Source organism: Seriola aureovittata, chromosome 18 (assembly GCF_021018895.1).
Source record: "Seriola aureovittata isolate HTS-2021-v1 ecotype China chromosome 18, ASM2101889v1, whole genome shotgun sequence".
Classification (NCBI taxonomy): Eukaryota; Metazoa; Chordata; class Actinopteri; order Carangiformes; family Carangidae; genus Seriola; species Seriola aureovittata.
Window position 1 is genome coordinate 15,261,566 of NC_079381.1, and position 17,097 is coordinate 15,278,662.

Consider the following 17,097-nt stretch of genomic DNA (forward strand, 5'->3'; position numbering starts at 1 on the left):
TAGATTAATGTTATGTATATAAATCTATCATAAATAAGACAATGGTCCTTATTTTTGTCAAATTATGTTTATTGTTGAAAATGTTTTTTTTTTTTTTGTATTTCAAAAATATTTTAGTTGCCGCTTTATTAAATGATTGAGAATGTGGGAGATCATGCTTTGGGTAATCGGGGAAGTTCTTCAAATGGGGAAATATGCACTTAGGGACCTTCTGAAGTTGCATACATCGTTAAAGGCAAAGGCACAGGGGACCACAAGCAAACAATTGGGAGGAAACCCTTTATCTCCCGGGAAGATGAAAATGTCCTCACAGGGCTTGTGAAGACAATTGGGAAACAGAGGTTTCCCCAAAGGATGGAAGATATCCAGAACCTCTTGTTCCAATTCCAAAAAAGAAAAAAAAAAAAAAAAGAAAATGGGAAAAACAGCTTCTCCAAAACCAAGCAAATAATTGGCTGCACTTGGTTTCAGGGCTTCCTGAAGTTGAAGGGTGTTTCTGCTTCCAGAGCACGTTTCCCTCAGTTGCCCTATAGTTGGAGATATCATTAAGTCCTTTCTGGAACTGTGATGAGACGGCCCTGTAGGACCACTTCCCCTGCTCCAGGGTGGTTGCCGAGGTTGGGGGGTTGGGGGGGGGGGGGCATGTTTCCAGGTCACTGCTGTTCAGAATGGAGAGACCACCACCTGCCTTGCCAATTTGAATGCTGCTGATGGGTATGGCACCACAATGATTAGATTCAAGGGCAAACAGCTGAAGGCAGAGTGGCTCCTGGGGCGTTCACCCAACACTGCAGTGAACATGTCTGACAACGGGTGGATAAACAGTCAGTTGTTCTTTGAGTGGGGCAGGCCAATCGTGTAGCAAAGCCTGCCAAGAGATGACCCACATCCAGATGTTCATCTTGATGGACAAAGCTCCCACATTTAAGAGCTGCAAGCATTACTAGAGGCCAGAGGGGTGGTTTAGACAGAACCTTGTATTTGGCAGTCTTTTCAAAGGCCTGGAACAAGGCATTGACCCCTTTGAATGACATGGCTGGCTTCCAGGGAAGTGGGATCTACTTGTTGAAGGGTGAGGTGTCCTGGTCAGGCCGAAGTGTCCCTCTTCAGCACGATCTTTGTCAGTGCCCAGTGGCAGCACCCCACGATGCTGCACCACCTCTAGCACACAAGGTTAAGGTGGAGACAGGAGTGTAAGAGGTCGTGCAGGAAGCAGCATTCCCATTTAAGGACTTGGTCCAAGAAAGACCAACCACCATCCTGAAGAGATCAAAACTACCGTCCATGAACATTTTGCCTGAGTTCAGGGGAGGGATAAAGCAAAAGAGCCAAAGCTAAATCCCAAGAAGATGAAGGAGGGGCCATGCATCATCTGCCACCATGCATGCTGGGACAGAGACAACATCAAAACACAGAACAGTCTGCACTGTCTGAAGCCATTGGTATCGTGTGCAAAAGATAATGGCATCACGTGCAAGGACTGTTTGTTCCCTAATTCCCGAGAGAATTTAAACAAATAACTAATCTAATTGTGACTTGAATCTCAGTTGATTTTTTTTAAATTGTTATATAATGTTAATAGAATGTCTTAAATTAACTTAAATGAATTAACACAGCAGATCTGTTAATCCCGAGATAGAAAGTATTTTTTCCGGTATTTTCTTTACTTAGGCTTGTTCTTTATGAGAAATATTAGGACTTTTTATATGTTTTTGTGAATTAATTTCTGAATTATGCTTTTTAAAAATGGGTGCTATTGAACTTGGTATGCACAAAGTAAGGTTATTTAGGCTTTTTTTTTTTTTTTTTTTTTTTTTTTTAAGAGTATAAAATTGTCCTAGATTAGAAAGTGATTTTTTTTTTTTTTGCACAAAGAACACTAACAGTTGTGGCGTGTCTCCTCTGCGTACAATATCTACATTTTTTCTTCTGGTTTGGTTAGAAACAGTTTAGAGATTTCAGAAAGGTCTAATGTGTTTATCCAATGCTTTAGGTAGATATCAGAATAAGCAAAAAAATGTCCCATATTGCCAGGATTCACCCTATTAGATAGAAATGTTGTCATCAGCTGAAAGCTAGCGACAATTATGTGGCTCCTTTCACAAGACACTCGTTTGAAACAAGTACAAATACAACACTGAAACATACAGTATGGTGCTTCATCAATACACTATGAACAAAAATATTACCAGTATTTACTAAAAAAATGAAAGCGTGGGATCACATATTGTAAAACACCTGCTTGAAAGCAGAGAAAGGCTTTTAATGCACTGAATGCAGTGCATATTTTTCATGTCTCCCCAACACTAGCACAAAAGGATTCAGCTTGATATTAAGAAAAAGAGGCTCTTTGATTATTAATGCCGCCTACCAAAGCCACACATAAAGGGACTGAAATTTATTCAAATAAAAACAAAATACGTTTGACATATCCAATGAGAGCCTTTAGGCCAAAAGCGTTTTATATTCTTTTTAAAAATGGAACTATATAGAGCAACTTTCTGTGTCAGAATTTGCTGCAGGATTTAAAATTACACAAGTCAGAGTTCAAGTGCGTGAGGTGCAAAGGCCTGGAAGTTAGAAACAACAAAATCAATCTAAAGATTTTTGTCTTCACTTCGGCAAAGGCTGTATTCAGAGTATTCTCCCAACTCTGACAGCCACAGTTACAAGCCTAACTAAGTGTTGATCGCTGGAGAGTGCCATTTTGAATGGACCCATTAATTCTGTTTGTTGAGCTGTCTCATTACAGAGTTAATAGTGCATTTGTCCTGATTGCGGTCATGTTATGGAACAGTGATCACACTGTTGCACTAATGGATGGAAGGCACACCACACACACACCAATATATGATGATCTGTCTACTTCCTTTATACCAAAACTCCAATTTATTTTTCTAAAATGTTCCATAAAAGGTCATTTTGGGAATCATTTCGGAAACGGGACTAAATCCGGTTTGTTTTTCATTTAACATATTACTTTAGGTAGTGGTGGAGTCAACACATATATTGTACAAGAGGATAACAAGTAGAGATGTTTTTGCTACTAACGCTTAAACACGCTACAAAAACCTTATTTATGTTCAAGTACAGTTTGCTTGCTGTCCATTTATAAAGAATCTCCACTAAAAACAAAAGATTATGTTTCACAAGTATAATTGTAAATCATGTGTAAATAAATTATAGGATTTATCCAATCAGTAATTACATGTTAGTGAGATGGGCTGTGCCACTGGTAATTATTTGCTCTGCTTTCTGCTACATTTACAGTAACTGGTTTTAACCAGTGATCATCGGCTGGGACATTAATTACAATAATTAAATATTGCATAAAGTTACAAGATGCCATCGTGGTGTCTATATATAATTACAGCGAGGTAAACAACTAAAAATAAAAACATACCAAGTACTCATTTGATAATTATATTCAATAAAGACTGACAAATAATTTTTCATTTACCTAAAATAACTTGTAAAAGCAGTTTTTAGAGGAACTAAAAAAAAATAAAAAATAAAAAGAATCACTCAATACTCACTTCATATAGGTAAAGTGCATCTATCAGTCTCTGATCCTTATGTTTAAACAGTCCAGAGAATGTGGACTGATTTCTAGATGTTGTTGCTTGGACTGTTGCTCAGGTTCACAGTTTAACAGCTGGTTTATTTTGTATATATTGATTGAGTGACTCGGTTTTATTCATCTAGTTGCAGAATACAAGAATTACATAATAAAATGTACAAAAAAATTAGATAAGAATTACTTTTCCTACCTAAATGAGAGACCCAGCAAACTCATCAGGGCAGCCATCTTGCTCTTGTCCCATTGAGTGAGTTTGATGTCATGTTATTAGTGATGGCTTCCCTTTCAACGCCACTTTTTAGGAAAGGTGATCGTCAAAGCTCTGATTTCAAAGCTTACAACAGAATGAATGAAGGCAGAGTACGCAGTGGTGAAAAAAGGAGCTTCAGTATATCATTTTTACCCCCTGGCAGTGGCTATCAGAAGCAAATCAGAGTCCTGACCATCACACACAGATAAGTTGCAGCCATTGGGGATCTTGTACGCACAGAGATGTGAAAAAAGATCAGGTAGTCTCACAGGAAAAGCCCTCAACACTAATAAAAAAAAGAAAATGTGAGGTTGGCTTCTTAAAATCAGCCAAGGGATTCGGACTGTGATTATTTTCATTAGCGTTTAATCTGTTGATTTGTTTTTTGGTTAATCATTGGGACTATAAAATGACAAAAAATAAGTCCCAGAGCCCAATGTGTCTTCATATCACATGTTTTGCATCACTTCAGTAATCACTTACTGTAATTGGCTGCTTGTTTCAGCCCACAGGGACATTCCTGAAGAGGAAAATGTACCTGGATGTAACATCAGTTCAAAGAGTATAGATGAAAAAGGAAAAAGCAGATGCACAAATCTGCATCTGTTGTACATATGAACGTTAGATAATTGTGCTACCATTGAGAAAACAAAAGGGTCCTGAAAGTGCCCCACTTTTTTTCTTTTTTTTTATACCAGAACATAGCACAAGTGAAAAACATTCAAGTGTCTCTAGGGGAGGAACCCTACCCACTGTCATCTTCATCTACATCTTCCAACCTTTGCTACTGAGATGCCTCAAATTGGCTACAGTCCTCACTGTGCTCCTCTCCACGTTTGCCTCATGTGTGATTTATTTATTTAGAAGAGGTGGCATTAACATTAAAACCTAGACACACTGCATGTGTTTTTCATTCTCCCTCCGAACGTGTATTACTGTGAAACAGATGGGAAGAGGATATGTCTACATGCCTGTTTGTGTAAGCTAACACTTGTTTTATCACCATCGGGTCTACGCATGAGTGCATTACTTAAATTGTATTCGTGTAGAATCTTAATCAAATCAGCTTTAATTTGTACAGCTCTACAAACAGTCCACTTCTCACATTAAAATGATGATGATGGACAATGCCTAAAAACACTGCCACATATTGACCGGCTGCAGACCCACATGTGCCGATTGCTCACCTTGACAATGCTCTTATCCAGTTTGAAGACACGTCACCTACCAGTGACCTCATGAGTGCGTGCTCGGTTGTGTTACACTTCTAAGGGTAATTGCTGTTAGATCAGAGCTAATCCAGAGCCAGACAAAATACCTGAAAAAATGCACAGTGTGTGCTGTGCCTCAGAATGGAGGCAAGAGTGATACAGTCATGACATACCAATGAGCTTCCTGTGAATAAGCATACAATGTGTGAGGCCAAATGTCCATTTTCCCCCTGAGGCTTATCAGAAGTATATAGTTGTGCTGAAAGCACCTCTATTCATTTCCACTGATGGCATATGAAAAAAAAAAAAAAAAGATTGAATCTGACTGAGGCATATTCTAAAATGGTAAATAGAATATGTGAAGTTTGATAATAATGATGATATGTAGATATATTTATCAATTTAAAACCCTTAAAGCCCACAGCATCGCTTCCATCCTTCAATATGTACGATTACATGAAATGTCTACATGAGCCATGCCAGTTGCATGATGACAGCAATTTGGAATTGAAAACACTGACAAGAAAAACAACTTTCAAGGAGATGTAATAATTGGCGCTGCTGCTAGCCAAAATATTATCAATTACTGTATATATGATCTTCTATGTGGCTTAAAAAAAAAAAAAAAAGAGACTTGTACAAAGCCGCCATTTTCTAACAAACCAACATTGGTCAAGCGTAACATCTACACTACCTGAGGTCATTCAAATCGTTTTGTCACATCTTACTGATTACTTAGAGGAGGGGCGGGGGGTGGGGGTGGGGGTGGGGGTGGGGGGGTGCCGATGTTTTGATTTTGTCTGAAATCAATTGGCCGATATTATCCAGTCTGACAACTGGAAAACACAAGACTTATAACATGTGTCCCTGTGCAGATAAAGCTAACTCCACCAGGAACTTGGAGAGATGTGCATGATGGTGCATGATGGAGCATAAGGAAAAAAAAAAAAAAAAAGTTGTAGGAGGGAACCCATCGGTCGAGGGGAGATTAATGGTGCACATTCTTTATCTGAAAGGAAATCTTAGAGATTGTACAGCTTGGAGGGAATGCAAATAGGTACAAACACACCAGCATAGATAAAAGGTTTAAAATCTTTTGTAGGAACCATGGGGATACGACAGTAGAGAGCTGTGCAGAGCTGGAACATTTCCAAGGTGCAGAGCAAATTCTGTTGGGAATCAAATTTTATGGGTCTTAAACATCATTGTGACCAGCTTATATGAACAATGACTCTCCTTTTCCTCTTTGAAACACACACACTGCTTGTCATGTTTGCAAAATAAGACCCTTATGTGATTTCAATAATTCCATTAACTAGGTTAGTCGAGACTATTAAACTACATTGCCACGGTGATAATGAACTTGTGCACAAATTGCGCTATTCCAAACTACAAGCTACGCTCTCCTACAGATACAGAAAGAAGATAACCAGGTAGGAAAAATGCATTCTGTTGGACCTGCATTCCAGAAAATGATGTTGAATCATTAAACTATTGAAACATAGGGCAGAGTTTTCTGTTAGAAGAAAAAAAAAAAAAAAAGAAAAAGAAAAAAAGACATGTTCAGAATAAAAGCAGAGGTTGGTGAACAATACAGAGCGTGCATGAAAGAAGCAAGGACGAGAGGGAGAGAGAGCAACTGGAGCCCAAACAGAGTGAAACTGGGATTTCATCCTGCCTGTGATCTAGAAATCTAACCTGTCAACCAGTAGGAGGACATTTACAGGCCATTTGGTCTGTTTGAAGCCAGGGAGGAGGGTGCGGGTGAATTTCGGCATGCCAGGTTGTGGGCAAACCATACATTTTACTGACAGCTTGATGCTGACTCTCCCTTCCACCGATCTTAATTATAGCCGAATAGTGTGGTAGTGTTTTGCAGATTGCAATTTGATGCACCCAACCATGCACTTGCTCAAATAACAAATATAATTTGAAGCATTTCCATTTCCTTTAGCGAAAAGGACACTTTGTGACATCAAAATCAGCCACCCAAAAGAACCCTTCATAAGTGGAGAAAAATGAGAGCATTTCAACATAAAACACTGCTAAAACTGGAAAGAGGGGAAGAATGGACAAGTGATGTTATAAAACGGAGTGAAGCAGTTTACAGCCTATTTTTGGCAATGCACTGTTTTCTATTTCATATTACTCCTTTTAATCCAAACAGACTGACTTGGTCTTTGTTGCCATTCCTGTTATTGGCAAGAAGGGAATGCCAAAGAGAAAACAGACTTTGAAAATAAAAATAAAAAATAAATAGCTTGTACTTGACTGACTGATCCTTTGATTTGCACTAAATTAATTATGCATGAAAATGGCACAAAACCGTTAAAAAAGTTAGTATATCTTAAAACGATCCAAGAAAAAAAAAAATTACAGCAGGTTTTTTAGAGATCTCTGTAAGATGTGAGCAGCACCATCGTTCGTCAAAAGCTGCTCCTCCTGTGTGTCACACGGGGAGCTGGCACAGAGCAGTCTGCAACTGACTGGCTGTGTATCAGCAGGCAGGTATGCAGCATTTTCATTACAGCAACCCCTTGCAAGATAAGTTAGAACTTGCACACAACTAAGAGCTTTGCTCAGGCAAAGGAAATTCCACCTGCTCTCGAGCGCCCTGATAGAACGCGAACACGAGGGTGAACGGTTCCGAGCTACAGCTGCAGCTTCCAAGCAGAAACCCAAATGTGAGCACGCACACGCCACCCCAATGAGCAAACACCATGGTCTGGTCCATACACGTAAATACACAGTCTGCTCTCCAGGCCTTCTTCTCCGTTTGATTTAGTTTACACAGTCAGGGGTGGACTTAATGCCTCACTATTGTGTTCCTTCGTGTCCTAGTCAGAGTCTCCAAACTGGGACAAGACTGTTTTTGCAACCAGAACAAGTAAAAAAGGTAGTTAGCTGAGTAGTTAGTGGAGACTACCCATGTAACTTAAAAGGGAACATCAGCTGTTAATCTGAATTAAATTCTATGTAATGAAAATAATAAGAATGTATATTCATTCACTTAAAAAAAAAAAAAAAAGTTTCATTTGTAATCTGTTTTATGGGTTGTTTTTGTCAATATTAACCAATGAAAGTCAAGTGAATTTCATAATAAACTTAATAACCACAGTGTATTTTGCATGCTCATTTGTGCTAGCAGCCACAGTCACTGTTTAGTTGTTTACTCTGCCTGTGTATGTGTTTCTAAATATGCCTGTGTATGTGTTTCTAAATGTGCCTGTGTGAACAAGAAGCCAAGGGAGAATATATATAATTCTCACCTAACTATTATCTATATCTACTTTTATTCTACTATTTTTTTTTTTTTTTGTAATTTTTAGCCTCAAATATAAATTCACTTTCATTAAATACAATACATAGAAGAATACAAAGAAGAAAACACTTGCTAACAATATCTTTTATGTGGGGATCAATTCTTGAAATGAAACGTCAGGACGGTGCGCATCAGTATCGATCAGCCCTACTTAAATATTGAAATACCTAGAGAGAAAATTCTGAGACAAGTAGTGGAGAAAAAAGAAAAAGAAAAAAGATTCATTTCAAACTCTTGGACTCTCCATGAACTTCACAAAACCAATCAAATCAGGCAATAAAATGATAGAAATTTGGGCAGGTTCAGTCATTCTGCTAAATCCAAATGGTTTATACAGATGCAGGGAGGTGGCCATTTGTTAATCAGCGTAGAGACCCGATGAAAGCCTTGATCTCTCCGCGTTTTAAAAGTTGGGTTCGAGGCTGTGTCTTTATCCAATTAACCTTCTATGGAAAAACCGCCCTTCTATTTCCTGTGTTTTATTCAATCAAACCAGAGCTTTGTTTGAAAGGTCATGTTTGTTCCTCTTGCAGTTTACTAAAGTTGCTGGATGCAATAGCTTTATTTTGCACAAGCTGATGACCTCAAGGAACTGCTGGCGAATTTGAACGTCGTAAAAATAGTCACGTACACATCACGCTTGGTTTTAAATACACTGTGTGCAAGTTGATGGATTTCACCGGAACTCCCTGAGCCCTAAATGTCTGGGGCGCATTATAACAAGTATTGTACTAAGAGAGCAAATACATTACACTGTTTTTGTCACATGGGGCTTTCTATTATGTGGTAGGGGACACACCAGAGGAGCCCAAGAAGCAAAAAGAGCATCTAAATGGAATTGCTTTTATAAATCAGTGTCACATTATGCATTCAGTACACTGACTATAAAGCCCCTCTACAGTATACAAGTCGAAAGTTTATGAATCTTTTGGGAACCAGCTTGCAGCATTCTCTCTTGTTAGATACACCATCCAGGCTGTTCTTTGATACGAGTCCAGATTTAAATATTAAGATAAGTTCTTTGAAGGTACACCCACATAGAAGAATACTAGGGTGGGACAAAGATAACAAGGTACATTATATGTATAAGTACTGTGACGAGGCTCAGCAGAAATCCATCAAAGAGGCAGAATGTCTTAAACTCTTACAGGCAGACAGTGTTAGAGCTGTTTTTTGCGGATTTATTGATTTCATATTTATTGATCAAATCTGATCATTTATCGAGCTGATATAAATTCTTCTTAACTTTTTTGGATTTATCATTGCATCTATAATCTATTGTGAATAATGATCAGCTAGATATGATAGAAGAACAGGGCATCAGTACAGACTCAGACCTCACGTTAGACTAGACATGTTTTTGTCTTTTTGCTTTTAAGGAAAAATAAAATTTGCCAAATGAAAGCAACAGAATCATCGACTTATGTCGCGTCTTGGCTGTGCAGTCATGAAGCGGAGCCCTGTTAAGGGGACACAGATTAAAAGAATGAAAAATTGTAGGTTGCCTTTAATTTTTGATGCTAATGTTTAAATAAATGCAAGCTACTGCTTTCAGGTTACATGAAAAGAGGCATGCAGTACCAGTGAGAGTCCTTGGGCTTGTCACTAATCCTCTCCTCCAAAAGCTTTGAAAGCCATAGTGGAGGTCCTATATGAAAAGCTAATGGCTAAAATGGCTGTCAGGTTGGTTAACAGCAGGTGTATACACTAGAGAGCTTAAGTATTCGATGACCTGCCTTCTCAGCTCAGATTTCTAAATATCAGAATTGGCCATTATGCTTCATAGAGCTCCGGCAATTATATGTATAAGCAGACGACCTAACTTGTTTGATACGTAAGTAAACAGAGCTCACACCTCATGTTTATGTATAAGGACGGATAAACACTTTATCAGGATCTTACGATTTATCCTGTTACAGTAAATCACCAAAAAGATTGCATCTTAGCTGACTCATTTTAAACATACAATATCTGATAAACAAACAAAAAAGAAAGACAAAACCAAGAGCTATTGAATTTGCCATACACTCATTTGCCAAATATTATCTTTGATCTTCTTTGCCAATTAATAAAACAGGAAAACACGTATACATGTTGTTGCTTTGCATAAATGAGAGGGGGGAAAAAAAGCCAAGTAAAGCTGAGCTTGTGCATTCATTAGAGGTATTTACATAAACTTCTTTGTTCATTCCATCAAAGATAACTACAATGCGCCTCTCAGCAATGATGGTAATGATCAAATGATTATCTCGAGATCAAAGCTGTCCAGCCCCTGCTACGAGGCAGGAGCAGAGACACTGGCGCTAAGACAAAGCATTTTCAAAGTAAAGTTCCTGCAATGAGGACACAACCAGCACGGGTCACTGACCACAATTCATTCAACCTTTCAAAGCCATCACTTAGGTCTGTCACCATTAAGCTGAATGAGCATGATTCTTCAATCTCTGCTTGTCGAATGAGTTTCACAGTAGGTGAGGTAATACAGCCTGGCAATATGCCGTTTGTTTTCTTAAGAACAGTTTCCTGTTTCCTCTATATATACACATACACACACACACAGACACACAGACAGACACACACACACACACACACCAATCAAACCAGCATTTAGCATATTTAGACCAGAAGCAGACATGGTGCTGTAAACAAACATGAAAATGCTCATTATGACATACAGGGGCCAGATGAATGAAAATCCGTGCGGATTCAAGCCTGAACCCCTGGCTGCACAAGGACAAAATGTGCCGATGTAGTCCTTGTATCAAACTCTAAAAAAAAAAAAAAAAAGGACCATAGCCATGGTTTTGTTTCTTTTATTCCTATAAAAAGCTTGAGTTCCATTGCCTGAATTATCCATAAATAGATGTGGAAGTGCTTGTTAATGAAAACAACAAAGAAAACTTGCAATTTCACTGTGAATAAGTGAGTGGCGAGACAAAACAAAGGCAGATGCTTCCGTACAGGTGTCACAGATGAGTCTGACACTGATGTGAATTATACGCTTTTGAAGCCACCAGATTTCAGACCAATTTAACACCTATGAGAGATTTTGGACTGACCTGTTAAACAGAACTCTGTTCGGAAGAATAGTGTTTATTGCTGAAGTAGAGAATCAGAGACTTTTTTAATTTGTCATACATCTTGTGTCGCATTGACACAATTTGTCAACAACATCAGAGCAAGCACTCTTATACACAACCATTAAACTATGTGTTTAACACCCAGGGTTATCAATCCTTTACACATTCACATCCTCCTTCACATCATCACTAGTGGTATCTCAATTATCATGAACCTCAAACATATCAAATTATTAAAGGTCCCATATTGTATAAAGTGAGACTTCCATGTATTTTCTAATTATAAAATAGGTCTTGGTTCTATATTAATACTGTGAAAGTATCAAAGTGCTCACTACACAGAGGAATACACACAGGAATACAAAACGAGCTGTCAGGACTTCTGTAACTTTGCGATGTCATAACAAAGCAGTCACCACCCCCAGCTATGCCCCAATGTCCCAGCCTCGCAGTATTTGGTTTCTCAGAGTGTGGCCCTGAAATCCGCTACATTTTTTTTTATTCAATCACTCAGAAAACATTGAGCCAATCAGATGAGAGGCTTAGAGCCTCTCTTCTGATTGGCTTACTGACCTGGTGTTACTAGAGCTCCAGAGAGAAGCCTGACAGAGGAGATCTAAAACTACATTGAGATGGTTTTTGGTTCTTAAAACAACAAATACATCTACTTATAGATATCAAAACTTCAAATAAAACTTAGATGAAGTGTAAAATATGGGACCTTTAAAAAGCTTATAATGGATTGCCATGTTATAATAGACTTAAAGACTAAAGAGCACACAGAATAATGTATATTAGATTAGGTCCTTCATTTCCACTTCCCCATATTACACTTGCATCACGCTAGTCCACCTTGTGTATACACGGTCTAGGTATTTAAAAAACGCACACGTTCATAAATACAAATGAATGTGTAGGAAATGCAATGTTTTTGTGTGTTAGGTCATGGTGCGGTCAGCATCAGAATTCACACTACAAATGAGACTGCATGTAGGAGGGCATTCATCTTAAAAAGACAGCCTCCTATAGGTGTATTATAGGAGGTCAAATGATGATAAATAGACCATTTAATGTCCTGCACAAGCTCCACCATGGATCCCCTTTGCTATGGTCTCTTAACACCCTCAGTATATCAGTAGGACGAGCTTGTTTATAGTACTCCAAACTAAACTGCAAAAAGTCCTTACGAAATCTCATGCAACAGCAAAACCCACACCTCCATCTCGATTCCACACCATGTAATCACTCCCACCTCTCCTGTTGACCTCTGCCCCCTCTTCATTGCTTGTCCTGCAGTGCTAAGCTCAGCCCCTGACATAAGATTGAGACGTGGTGCAGAGAGTACATGTTCAGTGCCACAGGGAACACAGTGCTCCAGTACAGGCATTCTTTTTTTTCCACTTTACCACAGTCGCTTTTAATCTCCCATCTCTAAGCAAGCAGGGTTTGCTGTAACTCCTGTTTAGAAAGATACAGCGGGGCAGAGAGGCGAGACGGAGAGAGAGAGAGAAAAAAGGCTGGTTGACACAGCAACGCTCGATAAGATGAAAATTTTATAAATAAAAGACCAAGATGTTGAAAATGAACAGCGTAAAGATTTAGTCCAATAGGATGGGCAGAGCCGATAAAGGACAGAGAGACATTTGGATGTCTGCATTAAGTGCCTGAAGGTTTTCAAAAAGGTGAACTCCTAATGAGGTGTTTACCGAGTCAGCCATGTTGCTAAACGTATCGATTTCCACCCAGTCCCACATCACTTAAAATGAGCAAAGAAAATTATCTTGTGTGACAAAGCGTAGCAGCAGAGAATTCTCTCCCTAGAATTTCTAAGTATGATGCTACAAACTTTACATCACCAGCACATTTTGCACAAACTAAAACCACATGGGAAAACCACCCTATTTTTAAAGTGAAAGCCCTGAAGCTGAAAACTTAAACGCTTAATTCTTCAAATGTGGTTTAAATGCAAAACCTTCTCCCAACACACACCCACACAATAAACAATAAAAACATATCAGCAAATCCAATGCACAACGTTTCACCGAGGGGCGAGGCTGTCCGCTTATTTAATACATTGATATCTCTCACAGTTTTCTTTATTATTATCTTTTAAACACATAAGGGAAAGAATATGAAAACCAAACAGGAAAAGGAGTGGGGTGGGGTGGGGGTGTGTGCTCTGGGCACTTCCTCTGCGCTGCCCTTTCTGCTCATCCATTCTCCATGACACTTGTGGTAATAAATCAAAGCTGAGCAGGCAGGCCACAGTGGGAAGGGTACTTGCTGTCCCCCCCCCCTTCCCTAACCTCTGACGTCTGTTCAACAAAACAATCAGACATCTGAAGCTACCGCAGAAACAGACTATGCTCATTATGGTTTGGATGGCATTTGGCTAATAAGGTATGCCCCAGCATTTTCAAATCTCTGTGGCGTTATTGCGCTACTCTTTAAAAAAAAAAACAAAAAAAAAAAAAAACAGTAAGTGAATTTAGTTATGAAAGTAGAGAAATACAGCTGATAGTTTGCAGAGAAAGAATTTAATGCATGGTTTGCACCTTCACAGGTCAGTCAAGTGTAGCACAGCGGTAAACACTGACTGATGAGGCAACGGTCGGTGGTATACGTTCCAGCAGAAGTGCTGAGCGCGTATGGAAAGAAGTAATGAACATGTTGCTAATCTGTTTCTGAAATAAAAAATGGCAGTTAAGTTATTTTGAGCAGGAAAAAGGTCAAAAGCAAGCAGGTGCCTCAAGTGTAATGAGACACTGAGTATTATGAGCAAATTAAGCTTCTGATGTATTTATTCTCTGGAATCAGAGTCAGTGTGAGAACCCCAGATGTAGTTTTACTCAAGAGTCAAAGATCTTTTCCACTAATTTTCTGTTCTTTAGACCAAGTTACATTATTGTAGGCGGCATTCGCTGTGTTGTTAGAGCTGCCTGTCTGTTTTGTCACTTTAACTGATGTAAGCAACTTTCTGGAAGCTTCAGAACTTTAAAAGAACAGAATAGAGTGTTTGCCTTAATCCAATATGGTCTACACACTATACAGTTCTATATTTTAATACCCACTAAGTTATAGAAAATGAAAAATAGAATAAATAAAAAAAATTACAACACCCAAGCCTAAGCCTTTCTAATGTGTGTGTGTGTGTGTGTGTGTGTGTGTGTGTGTGTGTGTGTATCTGCTTGGGTTTTTGGTACAGCTTAAGCCTTTGTAGCATCTTGGAGCATCAAAATTCACAATTTTAATAGGAAAGAAAATGATGGGACGGAATATTGATGCAACAAATGCAGTTCTGGTAATAAAAATTCACTGTCTATGTAATTCAGTTTGTTCATTTTGTTCTACTAAATCAACAACACTGTGTATTTTTATGACGACGGGTAAACCATTTCATTTCACAAGCATAACTCTCCTAATACCTCCATCGAGCAAAAAAAAAAAAAAAAAAAAGCTGTGAAGATGACCTAATGCATTCTGATGTTGAATACTGAACACAACTTGAAACGCAAGTGACATCCAAATGTCTGACTCGGACACCGGTGTCAGGATCTCAACACATCTACAGCTACATGAGGGTTTTTCATGACACACACCCAGCAGGTGTCTGACAATACCAGCACGCCATGAAAAGAATTACGCACTGATACAAAAATAGAGAAGCATTTTGCTCGTTTTGGAGTGTTGCACCAGTTCCTATGGCAGACAGCACATAGCAAATGAAAATCCGTAGACTTATGAAGGGTTTGACAAAATAAAAGACATAAACATTAAGACAACAGAGCGAAGCATCAGACCTTTACAGGGGAACATAAGGAAGGGAACATGTGTCGCTGGTGTTTTTCTTGATGGTATGAATTTTTATGTCATGAATTCCAGTTTTGTACTAAGAATACGATGATTTGTTGTGGATACTACTAGACTGAAGAGGTTATTCAATTTCACTGTGTGGTCAGTAGCATGAGTGAACACGCTTGTAATTCTGTCAAGGAGTGGATAGATGCATTGTCTGTAGTAAAACACATTTTTCAACATACTGTCATCACTGTCAGGCTGTTTTCAAAGCCTCACGGCCAATGTAGATAGGACAATTTTCATTTTCCTTTAGCCTGATAGTGTTTCATAATTCTTGAGATCATTTTCAACAATTCCTCATATTAACTCGTGTCTTAGAAGAACACAGTTCTACACACATGCCATGCCTTCAATGTGTATTACAAACATGGGACTACTAAAGCCCTTTCTCTCCTCCTCCCTCCACAGTATGCAGTCATGCACTGGAAGGGTGAAGCAGCAAATTTGCTAGCTGGCTGACTGGGAGGACAGAGAGGCCTTTCTCACCAGTCAACGGCTGTCCTTAATGAGAATAGAAAGTGATTTACTAGCTTAATGCTCCGGCCCTCAGCCCGCCTTTGCTTCACGCAGCCAGTTTAGTCGGCACTCTCCATACAGAGAATGAAATTGAGACCAGGGGAAGAAAAAAAGATCTGAAAAAAAAGAGGAAAAAAGTAAAAGAAAAAAAGATAGCAAGCCTGAGTCCAAAAACTGAGTGAGGTAATGAGACAGTCTCATGGATTCTCTCCATACCCCCATCACTGACCTCCAACAAGTCTTGCATCTTTGTATTCGCCATATAACAGGTTTTCTCTGATGCTGAGCCAATAGTCACCCTGAACTGATTGGGAACTGGAAAAAATACAGCATTTTGCAATTCTAGTCCAAACAAAACGATATGCCATGGCCTCTCTCTGCACTTCTAACCAACACACAAACACACACATACACAGAAAACAGTTCCTCGGTTCACACACCAAAGGGGCAAACATAAAAACATCCATTTCTCATGTGACTCAGTGACATAAGTGTAAAATAAGGAGAAAGCAAGGTAAACAAGTTCCCCTCATGCGTGGTCTCCTCCTCTTCCAAATGTACTTTAGCTTGGTGTGAGGCAGAGGCACTCTCTCGCTATCGCGTCCTCTATGATTATCCAATCAGTGATGCTATTCCCAATAGCAGACTGTTGTGCTGTTATGATTCACTCAGTTATTGAGGCATGTGTGACTAAACACAAATAAAAAATAAATAAAAAAAAACAGGTGGGGGAAGTGGGCAGGTTTCCTTAAAAACCTGCCACGGCCAAATGTTGACAGTGATGCAAATTCTAGCCGAGGATTTTATTCAGTCAAACTTATACCAGCAGCGATGCATGTGTGGTATGAATAAAATACCAATTTCATGTGTATTTGCAGGGCCAAATTGCATTCCTTGATTGGAGCACCCTACTTAGGGTGTGCATGAAATTTAAAATCATAATCATATTAAACCAAAAAATGGGAAAGCCAGACAGAGAAAGAAAGAGAGAGAGAGAAAGAGAGAAAGAGGGAGAGAGGAGGTAAGGAACGGGTGAGAGAAATGTCACTTATACAAGAGTGGTACTTAGTTTGTTTTCCTCACACAAGCAGCACTGCTTTAAGTAAAAAATAGGGGTGAATGAGATCCTGTATTATCGTTTCACCTGGATTGCTGGTCGCATGCCGGCTACACAACATCAGAGTTACAAAGGGAGGCAAAAACAGGTGAAGGAAAACAGGACAGGTGAACAAGGAGGACGTGTATAGACGCGTGATTGGTGGAATGTAGCTCAGGGTGCA

The 17,097-nt window shown here is 39.1% G+C and overlaps 1 protein-coding gene across 1 annotated transcript in view; it reads right to left on the reverse strand.

Annotated features, from left to right (window-relative positions):
* Window positions 1-17,097, reverse strand: part of LOC130186481 (astrotactin-2-like) — a 248,702-nt gene that overhangs the window by 230,758 nt on the left and 847 nt on the right. The window lies entirely within an intron of this gene.